This window comes from Lissotriton helveticus, chromosome 4_1 (assembly GCF_964261635.1).
Source record: "Lissotriton helveticus chromosome 4_1, aLisHel1.1, whole genome shotgun sequence".
NCBI classification, from domain to species: domain Eukaryota; kingdom Metazoa; phylum Chordata; class Amphibia; order Caudata; family Salamandridae; genus Lissotriton; species Lissotriton helveticus.
The window spans coordinates 1692563543-1692584486 of NC_136063.1; the positions used below are offsets into that span (position 1 = coordinate 1692563543).

Genomic DNA, 20944 nt, shown 5'->3' on the forward strand with positions numbered 1-20944 from the left:
TGGGTAGGGGTACCTTTTTAAGGACCTTCGTTTAAAAAAAGCTACTGGGACAAAACACTCAAATCTATGCTTTAGAGGTATCTTCCCTGACCGGGAATCGAACCCGGGCCGTGGCGGTGAAAGCGCCGAATCCTAGCCACTAGACCACCAGGGAGGAGATGCTCTTGTGTGCTTGCCTTGCTCACCCCCTTATTGTGACTAAGCTAACTCCAATATAAAAATTGCCCGTAAAGTCCGAGTGGGAGAAAGTTAGGTGTCACACAGTGTGTTTGTCATAAGCATTTACCTTTAGCCTCCTGCAAAAGCCTTTTAACTCCGCAAACAGCTCTTGCTGGACAGCCGGTGCTGCAGCAGCCAGCAGAAAAAGGGAGTTGAGTAAAGCTGGGCCTTGGGTCTCACCAGGGTGGCCGAGTGGTTAAGGCGTTGGACTTAAGATCCAATGGACGTTTGTCTGCATGGGTTCGAGCCCCATTCCTGGTATGGGTTTTCAGCTGCTTTGTAAGAAAGTGCAGATGCTTTTGAAAAGCATTTTCCTGCGCCCTTCCACTGCCCCTCTCCAACAGTCCCCATTCAAGTCTCAGCTGTGGGGTCTGCTGCTATTCTGCTACCAGCATGGATGCTTCCCAAAGCAATGCAGTGCCATCTACGCAGATCCCCTGCTTAGAGAAATACACCTCCTATATCTTTTCCCACTGAAGGGAGCAGGAGGAAGTACTTGCTTCCTGGGGAACATGGGTCTGCCCCTGGAATTTTTTAACCCGGCTCTTGCAGATTTCTCCCCTTTTTTGATTTCACCTACAAGCTCTCCCTTGCCAGAGGAGCAGGATCTGCTGATGCAGGCCCGGCTGGCTCAAACGTGCAAAGGTTTTTCCCCAAACCTCTGGGGGAAAATTGAGGAGAGTTCCCTGCCCCCGCCTCCTCTCGCCTCCTGAACGGGCTTCCAAACGGGCAATGCCCTGACGGGTCCCCCACAACCCATCCTGCCCACAGCCACACCCCTGTATAAGAGGGTGACCCATGTCCCTCACCCTCCATGTTCGAACCGAAGGCACCGTCTGTCCTGAGGGGTGTACCAGACAGGCATCTCTCCAGCCAGGCAGACCCCTGCAGCACCCGTTAAGCTCCAAAGCCTATACATTCCCAAGATGCCACAGGTCAGTATGCAAATCAGACAGCCCTGGCCACACCCTCCCTGTGGCTGGCCTCTGCTTTTTTCCGTACGTGCAGCTCAGTTTTTTCTTACCCAGATCCAGACTTCCATTTTAGCAAAAAGGTGGGTTGCAATGGGTCCAGGATGCCATTTGGAAAAAAAACTGCAGGCCTGTCAAAGGAGACTTCCTGCCGCACGCCATGTGGTCAGAAGCCTACAAAAGGAATTGCACTTTGGAATACAGGGTCTCACTTGCTCAAGAGCCTTACACAAGTGACTTTCCTCCCGCTGTGGAAAGCAGCTATAAAGGGACCTTGCGAAAATGATATTTGGAGCTATACTGCGTGATGCTAGGCAAACTGTGAGTCAGAAAGCAACTTCATTTTGAGAAGCCCGCGACCTACGGGAAGGAAAAGTTTAGAAGGGAAGAAGAAGGACTTTTCCCTGACCGGGAATCGAACCCGGGCAGCGGCGGTGAGAGCGCCGAATCCTAACCACTAGACCACCAGGGAGCCCAGTGCCATGCAGCAAAAGTTCATACACTGCTTTCCAAATGACAAAGCTCATGGGGGCTGAAAGCTTATTTTTCTCTACAGCACATATGAATCAGAAATTGAAAAAATCCTCATAATGCCACCTGACTGTCTGTCACTTCCAAGCACAGGCCATCCTCTCCCCCTTGCTACTGAACCGATGAATTCCTGTACAATCGGGATCCACGGGAAAACACAAGAGGGACACCTAGTGGCTGCTGATGGCGCACAGACAGCTGGAACACTTTCTCAACCCTGTCTCGTTATTCAGCTTGCTGGAAGAATACATTGCTCTTAAGCGATTCAAGAGTGCAAGGGAGAAGAGTGCTCCAAAGTAGATGTATGCATCACAGCAGGGGTTTCCAGCAATTTACCTTTCTGGTGAGCTGGTACTGCACTTTACACACACATAGAGCACCAGACTGGGTGGAGGAGTGCGTGCGCATAAAGGTGGCTGAGGGCAATGGGAGCAAAACAACCTGGGGCACAGGGGACCCAGTCCCTTTCCTGCTCTTTCGTTCATGGGTAGGGGTACCTTTTTAAGGACCTTCGTTTAAAAAATCTACTGGGACAAAACACTCAAATCTATGCTTTAGAGGTATCTTCCCTGACCGGGAATCGAACCCGGGCCGCGGCGGTGAAAGCGCCGAATCCTAGCCTCTAGACCACCAGGGAGGAGATGCTTTTGTGTGCTTGCCTTGCTCACCCCCTTATTGTGACTAAGCTAACTCCAATATAAAAATTGCCCGTAAAGTCCGAGTGGGAGAAAGTTAGGTGTCACACAGTGTGTTTGTCATAAGCATTTACCTTTAGCCTCCTGCAAAAGCCTTTTAACTCCGCAAACAGCTCTTGCTGGACAGCCGGTGCTGCAGCAGCCAGCAGAAAAAGGGAGTTGAGTAAAGCTGGGCCTTGGGTCTCACCAGGGTGGCCGAGTGGTTAAGGCGTTGGACTTAAGATCCAATGGACGTTTGTCCGCATGGGTTCGAGCCCCATTCCTGGTATGGGTTTTCAGCTGCTTTGTAAGAAAGTGCAGATGCTTTTGAAAAGCATTTTCCTGCGCCCTTCCACTGCCCCTCTCCAACAGTCCCCATTCAAGTCTCAGCTGTGGGGTCTGCTGCTATTCTGCTACCAGCATGGATGCTTCCCAAAGCAATGCAGTGCCATCTACGCAGATCCCCTGCTTAGAGAAATACACCTCCTATATCTTTTCCCACTGAAGGGAGCAGGAGGAAGTACTTGCTTCCTGGGGAACATGGGTCTGCCCCTGGAATTTTTTAACCCGGCTCTTGCAGATTTCTCCCCTTTTTTGATTTCACCTACAAGCTCTCCCTTGCCAGAGGAGCAGGATCTGCTGATGCAGGCCCGGCTGGCTCAAACGTGTAAAGGCTTTTCCCCAAACCTCTGGGGGAAAATTGAGGAGAGTTCCCTGCCCCCGCCTCCTCAACGGGCTTCCAAACGGGCAATGCCCTGACGGGTCCCCCACAACCCGTCCTGCCCACAGCCACACCCCTGTATAAGAGGGTGACCCATGTCCCTCACCCTCCATGTTCGAACGGAAGGCACCGTCTGTCCTGAGGGGTGTACCAGACAGGCATCTCTCCAGCCAGGCAGACCCCTGCAGCACCCGTTAAGCTCCAAAGCCTATACATTCCCAAGATGCCACAGGTCAGTATGCAAATCAGACAGCCCTGGCCACACCCTCCCTGTGGCTGGCCTCTGCTTTTTTCCGTACGTGCAGCTCAGTTTTTTCTTACCCAGATCCAGACTTCCATTTTAGCAAAAAGGTGGGTTGCAATGGGTCCAGGATGCCATTTGGAAAAAAAACTGCAGGCCTGTCAAAGGAGACTTCCTGCCGCACGCCATGTGGTCAGAAGCCTACAAAAGGAATTGCACTTTGGAATACAGGGTCTCACTTGCTCAAGAGCCTTACACAAGTGACTTTCCTCCCGCTGTGTAAAGCAGCTATAAAGGGACCTTGCGAAAATGATATTTGGAGCTATACTGCGTGATGCTAGGCAAACTGTGAGTCAGAAAGCAACTTCATTTTGAGAAGCCCGCGACCTACGGGAAGGAAAAGTTTTGAAGGGAAGAAGAAGGACTTTTCCCTGACCGGGAATCGAACCTGGGCCGCGGCGGTGAGAGCGGCGAATCCTAACCACTAGACCACCAGGGAGCCCAGTGCCATGCAGCAAAAGTTCATACACTGCTTTCCGAATGACAAAGCTCATGGGGGCTGAAAGCTTATTTTTCTCTACAGCACATATGAATCAGAAATTGAAAAAATCCTCATAATGCCACCCGACTGTCTGTCACTTCCAAGCACAGGCCATCCTCTCCCCCTTGCTACTGAACCGATGAATTCCTGTACAATCGGGATCCACGGGAAAACACAAGAGGGACACCTAGTGGCTGCTGATGGCGCACAGACAGCTGGAACACTTTCTCAATCCTGTCTCGTTATTCAGCTTGCTGGAAGAATACATTGCTCTTAAGCGATTCAAGAGTGCAAGGGAGAAGAGTGCTCCAAAGTAGATGTATGCATCACAGCAGGGGTTTCCAGCAATTTACCTTTCTGGTGAGCTGGTACTGCACTTTACACACACATAGAGCACCAGACTGGGTGGAGGAGTGCGTGCGCATAAAGGTGGCTGAGGGCAATGGGAGCAAAACAACCTGGGGCACAGGGGACCCAGTCCCTTTCCTCCTCTTTCGTTCATGGGTAGGGGTACCTTTTTAAGGACCTTCGTTTAAAAAAAGCTACTGGGACAAAACACTAAAATCTATGCTTTAGAGGTATCTTCCCTGACCGGGAATCGAACCCGGGCCGCGGCGGTGAAAGCGCCGAATCCTAGCCACTAGACCACCAGGGAGGAGATGCTCTTGTGTGCTTGACTTGCTCACCCCCTTATTGTGACTAAGCTAACTCCAATATAAAAATTGCCCGTGAAGTCCGAGTGGGAGAAAGTTAGGAGTCACACAGTGTGTTTGTCATAAGCATTTACCTTTAGCCTCCTGCAAAAGCCTTTTAACTCCGCAAACAGCTCTTGCTGGACAGCCGGTGCTGCAGCAGCCAGCAGAAAAAGGGAGTTGAGTAAAGCTGGGCCTTGGGTCTCACCAGGGTGGCCGAGTGGTTAAGGCGTTGGACTTAAGATCCAATGGACGTTTGTCCGCATGGGTTCGAGCCCCATTCCTGGTATGGGTTTTCAGCTGCTTTGTAAGAAAGTGCAGATGCTTTTGAAAAGCATTTTCCTGCGCCCTTCCACTGCCCCTCTCCAACAGTCCCCATTCAAGTCTCAGTTGTGGGGTCTGCTGCTATTCTGCTACCAGCATGGATGCTTCCCAAAGCAATGCAGTGCCATCTACGCAGATCCCCTGCTTAGAGAAATGCACCTCCTATATCTTTTCCCACTGAAGGGAGCAGGAGGAAGTACTTGCTTCCTGGGGAACATGGGTCTGCCCCTGGAATTTTTTAACCCGGCTCTTGCAGATTTCTCCCCTTTTTTGATTTCACCTACAAGCTCTCCCTTGCCAGAGGAGCAGGATCTGCTGATGCAGGCCCGGCTGGCTCAAACGTGCAAAGGCTTTTCCCCAAACCTCTGGGGGAAAATTGAGGAGAGTTCCCTGCCCTCGCCTCCTCTCGCCTCCTGAACGGGCTTCCAAACGGGCAATGCCCTGACGGGTCCCCCACAACCCATCCTGCCCACAGCCACACCCCTGTATAAGAGGGTGACCCATGTCCCTCACCCTCCATGTTCGAACGGAAGGCACCGTCTGTCCTGAGGGGTGTACCAGACAGGCATCTCTCCAGCCAGGCAGACCCCTGCAGCACCCGTTAAGCTCCAAAGCCTATACATTCCCAAGATGCCACAGGTCAGTATGCAAATCAGACAGCCCTGGCCACACCCTCCCTGTGGCTGGCCTCTGCTTTTTTCCGTACGTGCAGCTCAGTTTTTTCTTACCCAGATCCAGACTTCCATTTTAGCAAAAAGGTGGGTTGCAATGGGTCCAGGATGCCATTTGGAAAAAAAACTGCAGGCCTGTCAAAGGAGACTTCCTGCCGCACGCCATGTGGTCAGAAGCCTACAAAAGGAATTGCACTTTGGAATACAGGGTCTCACTTGCTCAAGAGCCTTACACAAGTGACTTTCCTCCCGCTGTGGAAAGCAGCTATAAAGGGACCTTGCGAAAATGATATTTGGAGCTATACTGCGTGATGCTAGGCAAACTGTGAGTCAGAAAGCAACTTCATTTTGAGAAGCCCGCGACCTACGGGAAGGAAAAGTTTTGAAGGGAAGAAGAAGGACTTTTCCCTGACCGGGAATCAAACCCAGGTAGCGGCGGTGAGAGCGGCGAATCCTAACCACTAGACCACCAGGGAGCCCAGTGCCATGCAGCAAAAGTTCATACACTGCTTTCCGAATGACAAAGCTCATGGGGGCTGAAAGCTTATTTTTCTCTACAGCACATATGAATCAGAAATTGAAAAAATCCTCATAATGCCACCCGACTGTCTGTCACTTCCAAGCACAGGCCATCCTCTCCCCCTTGCTACTGAACCGATGAATTCCTGTACAATCGGGATCCACGGGAAAACACAAGAGGGACACCTAGTGGCTGCTGATGGCGCACAGACAGCTGGAACACTCTCTCAACCCTGTCTCGTTATTCAGCTTGCTGGAAGAATACATTGCTCTTAAGCGATTCAAGAGTGCAAGGGAGAAGAGTGCTCCAAAGTAGATGTATGCATCACAGCAGGGGTTTCCAGCAATTTACCTTTCTGGTGAGCTGGTACTGCACTTTACACACACATAGAGCACCAGACTGGGTGGAGGAGTGCGTGCGCATAAAGGTGGCTGAGGGCAATGGGAGCAAAACAACCTGGGGCACAGGGGACCCAGTCCCTTTCCTCCTCTTTCGTTCATGGGTAGGGGTACCTTTTTAAGGACCTTCGTTTAAAAAAAGCTACTGGGACAAAACACTCAAATCTATGCTTTAGAGGTATCTTCCCTGACCGGGAATCGAACCCGGGCTGCGGCGGTGAAAGCGCCGAATCCTAGCCACTAGACCACCAGGGAGGAGATGCTCTTGTATGTTTGCCTTGCTCACCCCCTTATTGTGACTAAGCTAACTCCAATATAAAAATTGCCCGTAAAGTCCGAGTGGGAGAAAGTTAGGTGTCACACAGTGTGTTTGTCATAAGCATTTACCTTTAGCCTCCTGCAAAAGCCTTTTAACTCCGCAAACAGCTCTTGCTGGACAGCCGGTGCTGCAGCAGCCAGCAGAAAAAGGGAGTTGAGTAAAGCTGGGCCTTGGGTCTCACCAGGGTGGCCGAGTGGTTAAGGCGTTGGACTTAAGATCCAATGGACGTTTGTCCGCATGGGTTCGAGCCCCATTCCTGGTATGGGTTTTCAGCTGCTTTGTAAGAAAGTGCAGATGCTTTTGAAAAGCATTTTCCTGCGCCCTTCCACTGCCCCTCTCCAACAGTCCCCATTCAAGTCTCAGCTGTGGGGTCTGCTGCTATTCTGCTACCAGCATGGATGCTTCCCAAAGCAATGCAGTGCCATCTACGCAGATCCCCTGCTTAGAGAAATGCACCTCCTATATCTTTTCCCACTGAAGGGAGCAGGAGGAAGTACTTGCTTCCTGGGGAACATGGGTCTGCCCCTGGAATTTTTTAACCCGGCTCTTGCAGATTTCTCCCCTTTTTTGATTTCACCTACAAGCTCTCCCTTGCCAGAGGAGCAGGATCTGCTGATGCAGGCCCGGCTGGCTCAAACGTGCAAAGGCTTTTCCCCAAACCTCTGGGGGAAAATTGAGGAGAGTTCCCTGCCCTCGCCTCCTCTCGCCTCCTGAACGGGCTTCCAAACGGGCAATGCCCTGACGGGTCCCCCACAACCCATCCTGCCCACAGCCACACCCCTGTATAAGAGGGTGACCCATGTCCCTCACCCTCCATGTTCGAACGGAAGGCACCGTCTGTCCTGAGGGGTGTACCAGACAGGCATCTCTCCAGCCAGGCAGACCCCTGCAGCACCCGTTAAGCTCCAAAGCCTATACATTCCCAAGATGCCACAGGTCAGTATGCAAATCAGACAGCCCTGGCCACACCCTCCCTGTGGCTGGCCTCTGCTTTTTTCCGTACGTGCAGCTCAGTTTTTTCTTACCCAGATCCAGACTTCCATTTTAGCAAAAAGGTGGGTTGCAATGGGTCCAGGATGCCATTTGGAAAAAAAACTGCAGGCCTGTCAAAGGAGACTTCCTGCCGCACGCCATGTGGTCAGAAGCCTACAAAAGGAATTGCACTTTGGAATACAGGGTCTCACTTGCTCAAGAGCCTTACACAAGTGACTTTCCTCCCGCTGTGGAAAGCAGCTATAAAGGGACATTGCGAAAATGATATTTGGAGCTATACTGCGTGATGCTAGGCAAACTGTGAGTCAGAAAGCAACTTCATTTTGAGAAGCCCGCGACCTACGGGAAGGAAAAGTTTTGAAGGGAAGAAGAAGGACTTTTCCCTGACCGGGAATCGAACCTGGGCCGTGGCGGTGAGAGCGGCAAATCCTAACCACTAGACCACCAGGGAGCCCAGTGCCATGCAGCAAAAGTTCATACACTGCTTTCCGAATGACAAAGCTCATGGGGGCTGAAAGCTTATTTTTCTCTACAGCACATATGAATCAGAAATTGAAAAAATCCTCATAATGCCACCCGACTGTCTGTCACTTCCAAGCACAGGCCATCCTCTCCCCCTTGCTACTGAACCGATGAATTCCTGTACAATCGGGATCCACGGGAAAACACAAGAGGGACACCTAGTGGCTGCTGATGGCGCACAGACAGCTGGAACACTCTCTCAACCCTGTCTCGTTATTCAGCTTGCTGGAAGAATACATTGCTCTTAAGCGATTCAAGAGTGCAAGGGAGAAGAGTGCTCCAAAGTAGATGTATGCATCACAGCAGGGGTTTCCAGCAATTTACCTTTCTGGTGAGCTGGTACTGCACTTTACACACACATAGAGCACCAGACTGGGTGGAGGAGTGCGTGCGCATAAAGGTGGCTGAGGGCAATGGGAGCAAAACAACCTGGGGCACAGGGGACCCAGTCCCTTTCCTCCTCTTTCGTTCATGGGTAGGGGTACCTTTTTAAGGACCTTCGTTTAAAAAAAGCTACTGGGACAAAACACTCAAATCTATGCTTTAGAGGTATCTTCCCTGACTGGGAATCGAACCCGGGCTGCGGCGGTGAAAGCGCCGAATCCTAGCCACTAGACCACCAGGGAGGAGATGCTCTTGTATGTTTGCCTTGCTCACCCCCTTATTGTGACTAAGCTAACTCCAATATAAAAATTGCCCGTAAAGTCCGAGTGGGAGAAAGTTAGGTGTCACACAGTGTGTTTGTCATAAGCATTTACCTTTAGCCTCCTGCAAAAGCCTTTTAACTCCGCAAACAGCTCTTGCTGGACAGCCGGTGCTGCAGCAGCCAGCAGAAAAAGGGAGTTGAGTAAAGCTGGGCCTTGGGTCTCACCAGGGTGGCCGAGTGGTTAAGGCGTTGGACTTAAGATCCAATGGACGTTTGTCCGCATGGGTTCGAGCCCCATTCCTGGTATGGGTTTTCAGCTGCTTTGTAAGAAAGTGCAGATGCTTTTGAAAAGCATTTTCCTGCGCCCTTCCACTGCCCCTCTCCAACAGTCCCCATTCAAGTCTCAGCTGTGGGGTCTGCTGCTATTCTGCTACCAGCATGGATGCTTCCCAAAGCAATGCAGTGCCATCTACGCAGATCCCCTGCTTAGAGAAATGCACCTCCTATATCTTTTCCCACTGAAGGGAGCAGGAGGAAGTACTTGCTTCCTGGGGAACATGGGTCTGCCCCTGGAATTTTTTAACCCGGCTCTTGCAGATTTCTCCCCTTTTTTGATTTCACCTACAAGCTCTCCCTTGCCAGAGGAGCAGGATCTGCTGATGCAGGCCCGGCTGGCTCAAACGTGCAAAGGCTTTTCCCCAAACCTCTGGGGGAAAATTGAGGAGAGTTCCCTGCCCTCGCCACCTCTCGCCTCCTGAACGGGCTTCCAAACGGGCAATGCCCTGACGGGTCCCCCACAACCCATCCTGCCCACAGCCACACCCCTGTATAAGAGGGTGACCCATGTCCCTCACCCTCCATGTTCGAACGGAAGGCACCGTCTGTCCTGAGGGGTGTACCAGACAGGCATCTCTCCAGCCAGGCAGACCCCTGCAGCACCCGTTAAGCTCCAAAGCCTATACATTCCCAAGATGCCACAGGTCAGTATGCAAATCAGACAGCCCTGGCCACACCCTCCCTGTGGCTGGCCTCTGCTTTTTTCCGTACGTGCAGCTCAGTTTTTTCTTACCCAGATCCAGACTTCCATTTTAGCAAAAAGGTGGGTTGCAATGGGTCCAGGATGCCATTTGGAAAAAAAACTGCAGGCCTGTCAAAGGAGACTTCCTGCCGCACGCCATGTGGTCAGAAGCCTACAAAAGGAATTGCACTTTGGAATACAGGGTCTCACTTGCTCAAGAGCCTTACACAAGTGACTTTCCTCCCGCTGTGGAAAGCAGCTATAAAGGGACCTTGCGAAAATGATATTTGGAGCTATACTGCGTGATGCTAGGCAAACTGTGAGTCAGAAAGCAACTTCATTTTGAGAAGCCCGCGACCTACGGGAAGGAAAAGTTTTGAAGGGAAGAAGAAGGACTTTTCCCTGACCAGGAATCAAACCCAGGCAGCGGCGGTGAGAGCGCCGAATCCTAACCACTAGACCACCAGGGAGCCCAGTGCCATGCAGCAAAAGTTCATACACTGCTTTCCGAATGACAAAGCTCATGGGGGCTGAAAGCTTATTTTTCTCTACAGCACATATGAATCAGAAATTGAAAAAATCCTCATAATGCCACCCGACTGTCTGTCACTTCCAAGCACAGGCCATCCTCTCCCCCTTGCTACTGAACCGATGAATTCCTGTACAATCGGGATCCACGGGAAAACACAAGAGGGACACCTAGTGGCTGCTGATGGCGCACAGACAGCTGGAACACTTTCTCAACCCTGTCTCGTTATTCAGCTTGCTGGAAGAATACATTGCTCTTAAGCGATTCAAGAGTGCAAGGGAGAAGAGTGCTCCAAAGTAGATGTATGCATCACAGCAGGGGTTTCCAGCAATTTACCTTTCTGGTGAGCTGGTACTGCACTTTACACACACATAGAGCACCAGACTGGGTGGAGGAGTGCGTGCGCATAAAGGTGGCTGAGGGCAATGGGAGCAAAACAACCTGGGGCACAGGGGACCCAGTCCCTTTCCTCCTCTTTCGTTCATGGGTAGGGGTACCTTTTTAAGGACCTTCGTTTAAAAAAGCTACTGGGACAAAACACTCAAATCTATGCTTTAGAGGTATCTTCCCTGACCGGGAATCGAACCCGGGCCGCGGCGGTGAAAGCGCCGAATCCTAGCCACTAGACCACCAGGGAGGAGATGCTCTTGTGTGCTTGCCTTGCTCACCCCCTTATTGTGACTAAGCTAACTCCAATATAAAAATTGCCCGTAAAGTCCGAGTGGGAGAAAGTTAGGTGTCACACAGTGTGTTTGTCATAAGCATTTACCTTTAGCCTCCTGCAAAAGCCTTTTAACTCCGCAAACAGCTCTTGCTGGACAGCCGGTGCTGCAGCAGCCAGCAGAAAAAGGGAGTTGAGTAAAGCTGGGCCTTGGGTCTCACCAGGGTGGCCGAGTGGTTAAGGCGTTGGACTTAAGATCCAATGGACGTTTGTCCGCATGGGTTCGAGCCCCATTCCTGGTATGGGTTTTCAGCTGCTTTGTAAGAAAGTGCAGATGCTTTTGAAAAGCATTTTCCTGCGCCCTTCCACTGCCCCTCTCCAACAGTCCCCATTCAAGTCTCAGCTGTGGGGTCTGCTGCTATTCTGCTACCAGCATGGATGCTTCCCAAAGCAATGCAGTGCCATCTACGCAGATCCCCTGCTTAGAGAAATACACCTCCTATATCTTTTCCCACTGAAGGGAGCAGGAGGAAGTACTTGCTTCCTGGGGAACATGGGTCTGCCCCTGGAATTTTTTAACCCGGCTCTTGCAGATTTCTCCCCTTTTTTGATTTCACCTACAAGCTCTCCCTTGCCAGAGGAGCAGGATCTGCTGATGCAGGCCCGGCTGGCTCAAACGTGCAAAGGCTTTTCCCCAAACCTCTGGGGGAAAATTGAGGAGAGTTCCCTGCCCTCGCCTCCTGAACGGGCTTCCAAACGGGCAATGCCCTGACGGGTCCCCCACAACCCATCCTGCCCACAGCCACACCCCTGTATAAGAGGGTGACCCATGTCCCTCACCCTCCATGTTCGAACGGAAGGCACCGTCTGTCCTGAGGGGTGTACCAGACAGGCATCTCTCCAGCCAGGCAGACCCCTGCAGCACCCGTTAAGCTCCAAAGCCTATACATTCCCAAGATGCCACAGGTCAGTATGCAAATCAGACAGCCCTGGCCACACCCTCCCTGTGGCTGGCCTCTGCTTTTTTCCGTACGTGCAGCTCAGTTTTTTCTTACCCAGATCCAGACTTCCATTTTAGCAAAAAGGTGGGTTGCAATGGGTCCAGGATGCCATTTGGAAAAAAAACTGCAGGCCTGTCAAAGGAGACTTCCTGCCGCACGCCATGTGGTCAGAAGCCTACAAAAGGAATTGCACTTTGGAATACAGGGTCTCACTTGCTCAAGAGCCTTACACAAGTGACTTTCCTCCCGCTGTGGAAAGCAGCTATAAAGGGACCTTGCGAAAATGATATTTGGAGCTATACTGCGTGATGCTAGGCAAACTGTGAGTCAGAAAGCAACTTCATTTTGAGAAGCCCGCGACCTACGGGAAGGAAAAGTTTTGAAGGGAAGAAGAAGGACTTTTCCCTGACCGAGAATCGAACCTGGGCCGCGGCGGTGAAAGCGCCGAATCCTAACCACTAGACCACCAGGGAGCCCAGTGCCATGCAGCAAAAGTTCATACACTGCTTTCCGAATGACAAAGCTCATGGGGGCTAAAAGCTTATTTTTCTCTACAGCACATATGAATCAGAAATTGAAAAAATCCTCATAATGCCACCCGACTGTCTGTCACTTCCAAGCACAGGCCATCCTCTCCCCCTTGCTACTGAACCGATGAATTCCTGTACAATCGGGATCCACGGGAAAACACAAGAGGGACACCTAGTGGCTGCTGATGGCGCACAGACAGCTGGAACACTTTCTCAACCCTGTCTCGTTATTCAGCTTGCTGGAAGAATACATTGCTCTTAAGCGATTCAAGAGTGCAAGGGAGAAGAGTGCTCCAAAGTAGATGTATGCATCACAGCAGGGGTTTCCAGCAATTTACCTTTCTGGTGAGCTGGTACTGCACTTTACACACACATAGAGCACCAGACTGGGTGGAGGAGTGCGTGCGCATAAAGGTGGCTGAGGGCAATGGGAGCAAAACAACCTGGGGCACAGGGGACCCAGTCCCTTTCCTCCTCTTTCGTTCATGGGTAGGGGTACCTTTTTAAGGACCTTCGTTTAAAAAAAGCTACTGGGACAAAACACTCAAATCTATGCTTTAGAGGTATCTTCCCTGACCGGGAATCGAACCCGGGCCGCGGCGGTGAAAGCACCGAATCCTAGCCACTAGACCACCAGGGAGGAGATGCTCTTGTGTGCTTGCCTTGCTCACCCCCTTATTGTGACTAAGCTAACTCCAATATAAAAATTGCCCGTAAAGTCCGAGTGGGAGAAAGTTAGGTGTCACACAGTGTGTTTGTCATAAGCATTTACCTTTAGCCTCCTGCAAAAGCCTTTTAACTCCGCAAACAGCTCTTGCTGGACAGCCGGTGCTGCAGCAGCCAGCAGAAAAAGGGAGTTGAGTAAAGCTGGGCCTTGGGTCTCACCAGGGTGGCTGAGTGGTTAAGGCGTTGGACTTAAGATCCAATGGATGTTTGTCCGCATGGGTTCGAGCCCCATTCCTGGTATGGGTTTTCAGCTGCTTTGTAAGAAAGTGCAGATGCTTTTGAAAAGCATTTTCCTGCGCCCTTCCACTGCCCCTCTCCAACAGTCCCCATTCAAGTCTCAGCTGTGGGGTCTGCTGCTATTCTGCTACCAGCATGGATGCTTCCCAAAGCAATGCAGTGCCATCTACGCAGATCCCCTGCTTAGAGAAATACACCTCCTATATCTTTTCCCACTGAAGGGAGCAGGAGGAAGTACTTGCTTCCTGGGGAACATGGGTCTGCCCCTGGAATTTTTTAACCCGGCTCTTGCAGATTTCTCCCCTTTTTTGATTTCACCTACAAGCTCTCCCTTGCCAGAGGAGCAGGATCTGCTGATGCAGGCCCGGCTGGCTCAAACGTGCAAAGGCTTTTCCCCAAACCTCTGGGGGAAAATTGAGGAGAGTTCCCTGCCCCCGCCTCCTCAACGGGCTTCCAAACGGGCAATGCCCTGACGGGTCCCCCACAACCCGTCCTGCCCACAGCCACACCCCTGTATAAGAGGGTGACCCATGTCCCTCACCCTCCATGTTCAAACGGAAGGCACCGTCTGTCCTGAGGGGTGTACCAGACAGGCATCTCTCCAGCCAGGCAGACCCCTGCAGCACCCGTTAAGCTCCAAAGCCTATACATTCCCAAGATGCCACAGGTCAGTATGCAAATCAGACAGCCCTGGCCACACCCTCCCTGTGGCTGGCCTCTGCTTTTTTCCGTACGTGCAGCTCAGTTTTTTCTTACCCCGATCCAGACTTCCATTTTAGCAAAAAGGTGGGTTGCAATGGGTCCAGGATGCCATTTGGAAAAAAAAACTGCAGGCCTGTCAAAGGAGACTTCCTGCCGCACGCCATGTGGTCAGAAGCCTACAAAAGGAATTGCACTTTGGAATACAGGGTCTCACTTGCTCAAGAGCCTTACACAAGTGACTTTCCTCCCGCTGTGGAAAGCAGCTATAAAGGGACCTTGCGAAAATGATATTTGGAGCTATACTGCGTGATGCTAGGCAAACTGTGAGTCAGAAAGCAACTTCATTTTGAGAAGCCCGCGACCTACGGGAAGGAAAAGTTTTGAAGGGAAGAAGAAGGACTTTTCCCTGACCGGGAATCGAACCCGGGCCGCGGCGGTGAGAGCGCCGAATCCTAACCACTAGACCACCAGGGAGCCCAGTGCCATGCAGCAAAAGTTCATACACTGCTTTCCGAACGACAAAGCTCATGGGGGCTGAAAGCTTATTTTTCTCTACAGCACATATGAATCAGAAATTGAAAAAATCCTCATAATGCCACCCGACTGTCTGTCACTTCCAAGCACAGGCCATCCTCTCTCCCTTGCTACTGAACCGATGAATTCCTGTACAATCGGGATCCACGGGAAAACACAAGAGGGACACCTAGTGGCTGCTGATGGCGCACAGACAGCTGGAACACTTTCTCAACCCTGTCTCGTTATTCAGCTTGCTGGAAGAATACATTGCTCTTAAGCGATTCAAGAGTGCAAGGGAGAAGAGTGCTCCAAAGTAGATGTATGCATCACAGCAGGGGTTTCCAGCAATTTACCTTTCTGGTGAGCTGGTACTGCACTTTACACACACATAGAGCACCAGACTGGGTGGAGGAGTGCGTGCGCATAAAGGTGGCTGAGGGCAATGGGAGCAAAACAACCTGGGGCACAGGGGACCCAGTCCCTTTCCTCCTCTTTCGTTCATGGGTAGGGGTACCTTTTTAAGGACCTTCGTTTAAAAAAAGCTACTGGGACAAAACACTCAAATCTATGCTTTAGAGGTATCTTCCCTGACCAGGAATCGAACCCGGGCCGCGGCGGTGAAAGCGCCGAATCCTAGCCACTAGACCACCAGGGAGGAGATGCTCTTGTGTGCTTGCCTTGCTCACCCCCTTATTGTGACTGAGCTAACTCCAATATAAAAATTGCCCGTAAAGTCAGAGTGGGAGAAAGTTAGGTGTCACACAGTGTGTTTGTCATAAGCATTTACCTTTAGCCTCCTGCAAAAGCCTTTTAACTCCGCAAACAGCTCTTGCTGGACAGCCGGTGCTGCAGCAGCCAGCAGAAAAAGGGAGTTGAGTAAAGCTGGGCCTTGGGTCTCACCAGGGTGGCCGAGTGGTTAAGGCGTTGGACTTAAGATCCAATGGACGTTTGTCCGCATGGGTTCGAGCCCCATTCCTGGTATGGGTTTTCAGCTGCTTTGTAAGAAAGTGCAGATGCTTTTGAAAAGCATTTTCCTGCGCCCTTCCACTGCCCCTCTCCAACAGTCCCCATTCAAGTCTCAGCTGTGGGGTCTGCTGCTATTCTGCTACCAGCATGGATGCTTCCCAAAGCAATGCAGTGCCATCTACGCAGATCCCCTGCTTAGAGAAATACACCTCCTATATCTTTTCCCACTGAAGGGAGCAGGAGGAAGTACTTGCTTCCTGGGGAACATGGGTCTGCCCCTGGAATTTTTTAACCCGGCTCTTGCAGATTTCTCCCCTTTTTTGATTTCACCTACAAGCTCTCCCTTGCCAGAGGAGCAGGATCTGCTGATGCAGGCCCGGCTGGCTCAAACGTGCAAAGGCTTTTCCCCAAACCTCTGGGGGAAAATTGAGGAGAGTTCCCTGCCCCCGCCTCCTCTCGCCTTCCGAACGGGCAATGCCCTGACGGGTCCCCCACAACCCGTCCTGCCCACAGCCACACCCCTGTATAAGAGGGTGACCCATGTCCCTCACCCTCCATGTTCGAACGGAAGGCACCGTCTGTCCTGAGGGGTGTACCAGACAGGCATCTCTCCAGCCAGGCAGACCCCTGCAGCACCCGTTAAGCTCCAAAGCCTGTACATTCCCAAGATGCCACAGGTCAGTATGCAAATCAGACAGCCCTGGCCACACCCTCCCTGTGGCTGGCCTCTGCTTTTTTCCGTACGCGCAGCTCAGTTTTTTCTTACCCAGATCCAGACTTCCATTTTAGCAAAAAGGTGGGTTGCAATGGGTCCAGGATGCCATTTGGAAAAAAAACTGCAGGCCTGTCAAAGGAGACTTCCTGCCGCACGCCATGTGGTCAGAAGCCTACAAAAGGAATTGCACTTTGGAATACAGGGTCTCACTTGCTCAAGAGCCTTACACAAGTGACTTTCCTCCCGCTGTGGAAAGCAGCTATAAAGGGACCTTGCGAAAATGATATTTGGAGCTATACTGCGTGATGCTAGGCAAACTGTGAGTCAGAAAGCAACTTCATTTTGAGAAGCCCGCGACCTACGGGAAGGAAAAGTTTTGGAGGGAAGAAGAAGGACTTTTCCCTGACCGGGAATCAAACCCGGGCAGCGGCGGTGAGAGTGCTGAATCCTAACCACTAGACCACCAGGGAGCCCAGTGCCATGCAGCAAAAGTTCATACACTGCTTTCCGAATGACAAAGCTCATGGGGGCTGAAAGCTTATTTTTCTCTACAGCACATATGAATCAGAAATTGAAAAAATCCTCATAATGCCACCCGACTGTCTGTCACTTCCAAGCACAGGCCATCCTCTCCCCCTTGCTACTGAACCGATGAATTCCTGTACAATCGGGATCCACGGGAAAACACAAGAGGGACACCTAGTGGCTGCTGATGGCGCACAGACAGCTGGAACACTTTCTCAACCCTGTCTCGTTATTCAGCTTGCTGGAAGAATACATTGCTCTTAAGCGATTCAAGAGTGCAAGGGAGAAGAGTGCTCCAAAGTAGATGTATGCATCACAGCAGGGGTTTCCAGCAATTTACCTTTCTGGTGAGCTGGTACTGCACTTTACACACACATAGAGCACCAGACTGGGTGGAGGAGTGCGTACGCATAAAGGTGGCTGAGGGCAATGGGAGCAAAACAACCTGGGGCACAGGGGACCCAGTCCCTTTCCTCCTCTTTCGTTCATGGGTAGGGGTACCTTTTAAAGGACCTTCGTTTAAAAAAAGCTACTGGGACAAAACACTCAAATCTATGCTTTAGAGGTATCTTCCCTGACCGGGAATCGAACCCAGGCCGTGGCGGTGAAAGCACCGAATCCTAGCCACTAGACCACCAGGGAGGAGATGCTCTTGTGTGCTTGCCTTGCTCACCCCCTTATTGTGACTAAGCTAACTCCAATATAAAAATTGCCCGTAAAGTCCGAGTGGGAGAAAGTTAGGTGTCACACAGTGTGTTTGTCATAAGCATTTACCTTTAGCCTCCTGCAAAAGCCTTTTAACTCCGCAAACAGCTCTTGCTGGACAGCCGGTGCTGCAGCAGCCAGCAGAAAAAGGGAGTTGAGTAAAGCTGGGCCTTGGGTCTCACCAGGGTGGCCGAGTGGTTAAGGCGTTGGACTTAAGATCCAAAGGACGTTTGTCCGCGTGGGTTCGAGCCCCATTCCTGGTATGGGTTTTCAGCTGCCTTGTAAGAAAGTGCAGATGCTTTTGAAAAGCATTTTCCTGCGCCCTTCCACTGCCCCTCTCCAACAGTCCCCATTCAAGTCTCAGCTGTGGGGTCTGCTGCTACTCTGCTACCAGCATGGATGCTTCCCAAAGCAATGCAGTGCCATCTACGCAGATCCCCTGCTTAGAGAAATACACCTCCTATATCTTTTCCCACTGAAGGGAGCAGGAGGAAGTACTTGTTTCCTGGGGAACATGGGTCTGCCCCTGGAATTTTTTAACCCGGCTCTTGTAGATTTCTCTCCTTTTTTGATTTCACCTACAAGCTCTCCCTTGCCAGAGGAGCAGGATCTGCTGATGCAGGCCCGGCTGGCTCAAACGTGCAAAGGCTTTTCCCCAAACCTCTGGGGGAAAATTGAGGAGAGTTCCCTGCCCCCGCCTCCTCAACGGGCTTCCAAACGGGCAATGCCCTGACGGGTCCCCCACAACCCGTCCTGCCCACAGCCACACCCCTGTATATGAGGGTGACCCATGTCCCTCACCCTCCATGTTCGAATGGAAGGCACCGTCTGTCCTGAGGGGTGTACCAGACAGGCATCTCTCCAGCCAGGCAGACCCCTGCAGCACCCGTTAAGCTCCAAAGCCTATACATTCCCAAGATGCCACAGGTCAGTATGCAAATCAGACAGCCCTGGCCACACCCTCCCTGTGGCTGGCCTCTGCTTTTTTCCGTACGTGCAGCTCAGTTTTTTCTTACCCAGATCCAGACTTCCATTTTAGCAAAAAGGTGGGTTGCAATGGGTCCAGGATGCCATTTGGAAACAAAGCCTGCAGGCCTGCCAAAGGAGACTTCCTGCCGCACGCCATGTGGTCAGAAGCCTACAAAAGGAATTGCACTTTGGAATACAGGGTCTCACTTGCTCAAGAGCCTTGCACAAGTGACTTTCCTCCCGCTGTGGAAAGCAGCTATAAAGGGACCTTGCGAAAATGATATTTGGAGCTATACTGCGTGATGCTAGGCAAACTGTGAGTCAGAAAGCAACTTCATTTTGAGAAGCCCGCGACCTACGGGAAGGAAAAGTTTTCAAGGGCAGAAGAAGGACTTTTCCCTGACCGGGAATCGAACCCGGGCCGCGGCGGTGAGAGTGCCGAATCCTAACCACTAGACCACCAGGGAGCCCAGGGCCATTCAGCAAAAGTTCATACACTGCTTTCCGAATGACAAAGCTCATGGGGGCTGAAAGCTTATTTTTCTCTACAGCACATATGAATCAGAAATTGAAAAAATCCTCATAATGCCACCCGACTGTCTGTCACTTCCAAGCACAGGCCATCCTCTCCCCCTTGCTACTGAACCGATGAATTCCTATACAATCGGGATCCACGGGAAAACACAAGAGGGACACCTAGTGGCTGCTGATGGCGCACAGACAGCTGGAACACTTTCTCAACCCTGTCTCGTTATTCAGCTTGCTGGAAGAATGCATTGCGCTTAAGCGATTCAAGAGTGCAAGGGAGAAGAGTGCTCCAAAGTAGATGTATGCATCACAGCAGGGGTTTCCAGCAATTTACCTTTCTGGTGAGCTGGTACAGCACTTTACACACACATAGAGCACCAGACTGGGTGGAGGAGTGCGTGCGCATAAAGGTGGCTGAGGGCAATGGGAGCAAAACAACCTGGGGCACAGGGGACCAAGTCCCTTTCCTCCTCTTTCGTTCATGGGTAGGGGTACCTTTTTAAGGACCTCCGTTTAAAAAAGCTACTGGGACAAAACACTCAAATCTATGCTTTAGAGGTATCTTCCCTGACCGGGAATTGAACCCGGGCCGCGGCGGTGAAAGCGCCGAATCCTAGCCACTAGACCACCAGGGAGGAGATGCTCTTGTGTGCTTGCCTTGCTCACCCCCTTATTGTGACTAAGCCAATTCCAATATAAAAATTGCCCGTAAAGTCCGAGTGGGAGAAAGTTAGGTGTCACACAGTGTGTTTGTCATAAGCAATTACCTTTAGCCTCCTGCAAAAGCCTTTTAACTCCGCAAACAGCTCTTGCTGGACAGCCGGTGCTGCAGCAGCCAGCAGAAAAAGGGAGTTGAGTAAAGCTGGGCCTTGGGTCTCACCAGGGTGGCCGAGTGATTAAGGCATTGGACTTAAGATCCAATGGACGTTTGGCCGCATGGGTTCGAGCCCCATTCCTGGTATGGGTTTTCAGCTGCTTTGTAAGAAAGTGCAGATGCTTTTGAAAAGCATTTTCCTGCACCCTTCCACTGCCCCTCTCCAACAGTCCCCATTCAAGTCTCAGCTGTGGGGTCTGCTGCTACTCTGCTACCAGCATGGATGCTTCCCAAAGCAATGCAGTGCCATCTACGCAGATCCCCTGCTTAGAGAAATACACCTCCTATATCTTTTCCCACTGAAGGGAGCAGGAGGAAGTACTTGTTTCCTGGGGAACATGGGTCTGCCCCTGGAATTTTTTAACCCGGCTCTTGTAGATTTCTCTCCTTTTTTGATTTCACCTACAGGCACTCCCTTGCCAGAGGAGCAGGATCTGCTGATGCAGGCCCGGCTGGCTCAAACGTGCAAAGGCTTTTCCCCAAACCTCTGGGGGAAAATTGAGGAGAGTTCCCTGCCCCGCCTCCTCAACGGGCTTCCAAACGGGCAATGCCCTGACGGGTCCCCCACAACCCGTCCTGCCCACAGCCACACCCCTGTATATGAGGGTGACCCATGTCCCTCACCCTCCATGTTCGAACGGAAGGCACCGTCTGTCCTGAGGGGTGTACCAGACAGGCATCTCTCCAGCCAGGCAGACCCCTGCAGCACCCGTTAAGCTCCAAAGCCTATACATTCCCAAGATGCCACAGGTCAGTATG

The 20944-nt window shown here is 51.5% G+C and overlaps 25 non-coding genes across 25 annotated transcripts; 10 read left to right on the plus strand and 15 right to left on the minus strand.

The window, feature by feature from the left end:
* Positions 1 to 82: 82 nt before the first annotated feature.
* On the minus strand, positions 83 to 154 carry TRNAE-UUC (transfer RNA glutamic acid (anticodon UUC)). The gene has a single exon. It is a non-coding gene; the product is annotated as a tRNA-Glu (tRNA).
* Positions 155 to 397: 243 nt separating this feature from the next.
* Positions 398 to 480, plus strand: TRNAL-UAA (transfer RNA leucine (anticodon UAA)). Its single transcript has one exon. It is a non-coding gene; the product is annotated as a tRNA-Leu (tRNA).
* Positions 481 to 1590: 1110 nt separating this feature from the next.
* On the minus strand, positions 1591 to 1662 carry TRNAE-CUC (transfer RNA glutamic acid (anticodon CUC)). The gene has a single exon. It is a non-coding gene; the product is annotated as a tRNA-Glu (tRNA).
* Positions 1663 to 2286: 624 nt separating this feature from the next.
* TRNAE-UUC (transfer RNA glutamic acid (anticodon UUC)) lies at positions 2287 to 2358 on the minus strand. Its single transcript has one exon. It is a non-coding gene; the product is annotated as a tRNA-Glu (tRNA).
* A 243-nt stretch (positions 2359 to 2601) lies between these two features.
* Positions 2602 to 2684, plus strand: TRNAL-UAA (transfer RNA leucine (anticodon UAA)). Its single transcript has one exon. It is a non-coding gene; the product is annotated as a tRNA-Leu (tRNA).
* A 1797-nt stretch (positions 2685 to 4481) lies between these two features.
* TRNAE-UUC (transfer RNA glutamic acid (anticodon UUC)) lies at positions 4482 to 4553 on the minus strand. The gene has a single exon. It is a non-coding gene; the product is annotated as a tRNA-Glu (tRNA).
* A 243-nt stretch (positions 4554 to 4796) lies between these two features.
* Positions 4797 to 4879, plus strand: TRNAL-UAA (transfer RNA leucine (anticodon UAA)). Its single transcript has one exon. It is a non-coding gene; the product is annotated as a tRNA-Leu (tRNA).
* A 1807-nt stretch (positions 4880 to 6686) lies between these two features.
* On the minus strand, positions 6687 to 6758 carry TRNAE-UUC (transfer RNA glutamic acid (anticodon UUC)). Its single transcript has one exon. It is a non-coding gene; the product is annotated as a tRNA-Glu (tRNA).
* Positions 6759 to 7001: 243 nt separating this feature from the next.
* Positions 7002 to 7084, plus strand: TRNAL-UAA (transfer RNA leucine (anticodon UAA)). The gene has a single exon. It is a non-coding gene; the product is annotated as a tRNA-Leu (tRNA).
* A 1110-nt stretch (positions 7085 to 8194) lies between these two features.
* On the minus strand, positions 8195 to 8266 carry TRNAE-CUC (transfer RNA glutamic acid (anticodon CUC)). Its single transcript has one exon. It is a non-coding gene; the product is annotated as a tRNA-Glu (tRNA).
* A 625-nt stretch (positions 8267 to 8891) lies between these two features.
* TRNAE-UUC (transfer RNA glutamic acid (anticodon UUC)) lies at positions 8892 to 8963 on the minus strand. The gene has a single exon. It is a non-coding gene; the product is annotated as a tRNA-Glu (tRNA).
* A 243-nt stretch (positions 8964 to 9206) lies between these two features.
* Positions 9207 to 9289, plus strand: TRNAL-UAA (transfer RNA leucine (anticodon UAA)). Its single transcript has one exon. It is a non-coding gene; the product is annotated as a tRNA-Leu (tRNA).
* Positions 9290 to 11095: 1806 nt separating this feature from the next.
* Positions 11096 to 11167, minus strand: TRNAE-UUC (transfer RNA glutamic acid (anticodon UUC)). The gene has a single exon. It is a non-coding gene; the product is annotated as a tRNA-Glu (tRNA).
* A 243-nt stretch (positions 11168 to 11410) lies between these two features.
* Positions 11411 to 11493, plus strand: TRNAL-UAA (transfer RNA leucine (anticodon UAA)). The gene has a single exon. It is a non-coding gene; the product is annotated as a tRNA-Leu (tRNA).
* A 1100-nt stretch (positions 11494 to 12593) lies between these two features.
* On the minus strand, positions 12594 to 12665 carry TRNAE-UUC (transfer RNA glutamic acid (anticodon UUC)). Its single transcript has one exon. It is a non-coding gene; the product is annotated as a tRNA-Glu (tRNA).
* A 625-nt stretch (positions 12666 to 13290) lies between these two features.
* On the minus strand, positions 13291 to 13362 carry TRNAE-UUC (transfer RNA glutamic acid (anticodon UUC)). Its single transcript has one exon. It is a non-coding gene; the product is annotated as a tRNA-Glu (tRNA).
* Positions 13363 to 13605: 243 nt separating this feature from the next.
* On the plus strand, positions 13606 to 13688 carry TRNAL-UAA (transfer RNA leucine (anticodon UAA)). The gene has a single exon. It is a non-coding gene; the product is annotated as a tRNA-Leu (tRNA).
* A 1101-nt stretch (positions 13689 to 14789) lies between these two features.
* On the minus strand, positions 14790 to 14861 carry TRNAE-CUC (transfer RNA glutamic acid (anticodon CUC)). The gene has a single exon. It is a non-coding gene; the product is annotated as a tRNA-Glu (tRNA).
* Positions 14862 to 15486: 625 nt separating this feature from the next.
* On the minus strand, positions 15487 to 15558 carry TRNAE-UUC (transfer RNA glutamic acid (anticodon UUC)). The gene has a single exon. It is a non-coding gene; the product is annotated as a tRNA-Glu (tRNA).
* Positions 15559 to 15801: 243 nt separating this feature from the next.
* TRNAL-UAA (transfer RNA leucine (anticodon UAA)) lies at positions 15802 to 15884 on the plus strand. Its single transcript has one exon. It is a non-coding gene; the product is annotated as a tRNA-Leu (tRNA).
* Positions 15885 to 17679: 1795 nt separating this feature from the next.
* Positions 17680 to 17751, minus strand: TRNAE-UUC (transfer RNA glutamic acid (anticodon UUC)). Its single transcript has one exon. It is a non-coding gene; the product is annotated as a tRNA-Glu (tRNA).
* Positions 17752 to 17994: 243 nt separating this feature from the next.
* On the plus strand, positions 17995 to 18077 carry TRNAL-UAA (transfer RNA leucine (anticodon UAA)). Its single transcript has one exon. It is a non-coding gene; the product is annotated as a tRNA-Leu (tRNA).
* A 1101-nt stretch (positions 18078 to 19178) lies between these two features.
* Positions 19179 to 19250, minus strand: TRNAE-CUC (transfer RNA glutamic acid (anticodon CUC)). Its single transcript has one exon. It is a non-coding gene; the product is annotated as a tRNA-Glu (tRNA).
* Positions 19251 to 19874: 624 nt separating this feature from the next.
* TRNAE-UUC (transfer RNA glutamic acid (anticodon UUC)) lies at positions 19875 to 19946 on the minus strand. Its single transcript has one exon. It is a non-coding gene; the product is annotated as a tRNA-Glu (tRNA).
* A 243-nt stretch (positions 19947 to 20189) lies between these two features.
* On the plus strand, positions 20190 to 20272 carry TRNAL-UAA (transfer RNA leucine (anticodon UAA)). Its single transcript has one exon. It is a non-coding gene; the product is annotated as a tRNA-Leu (tRNA).
* Positions 20273 to 20944: the final 672 nt, after the last annotated feature.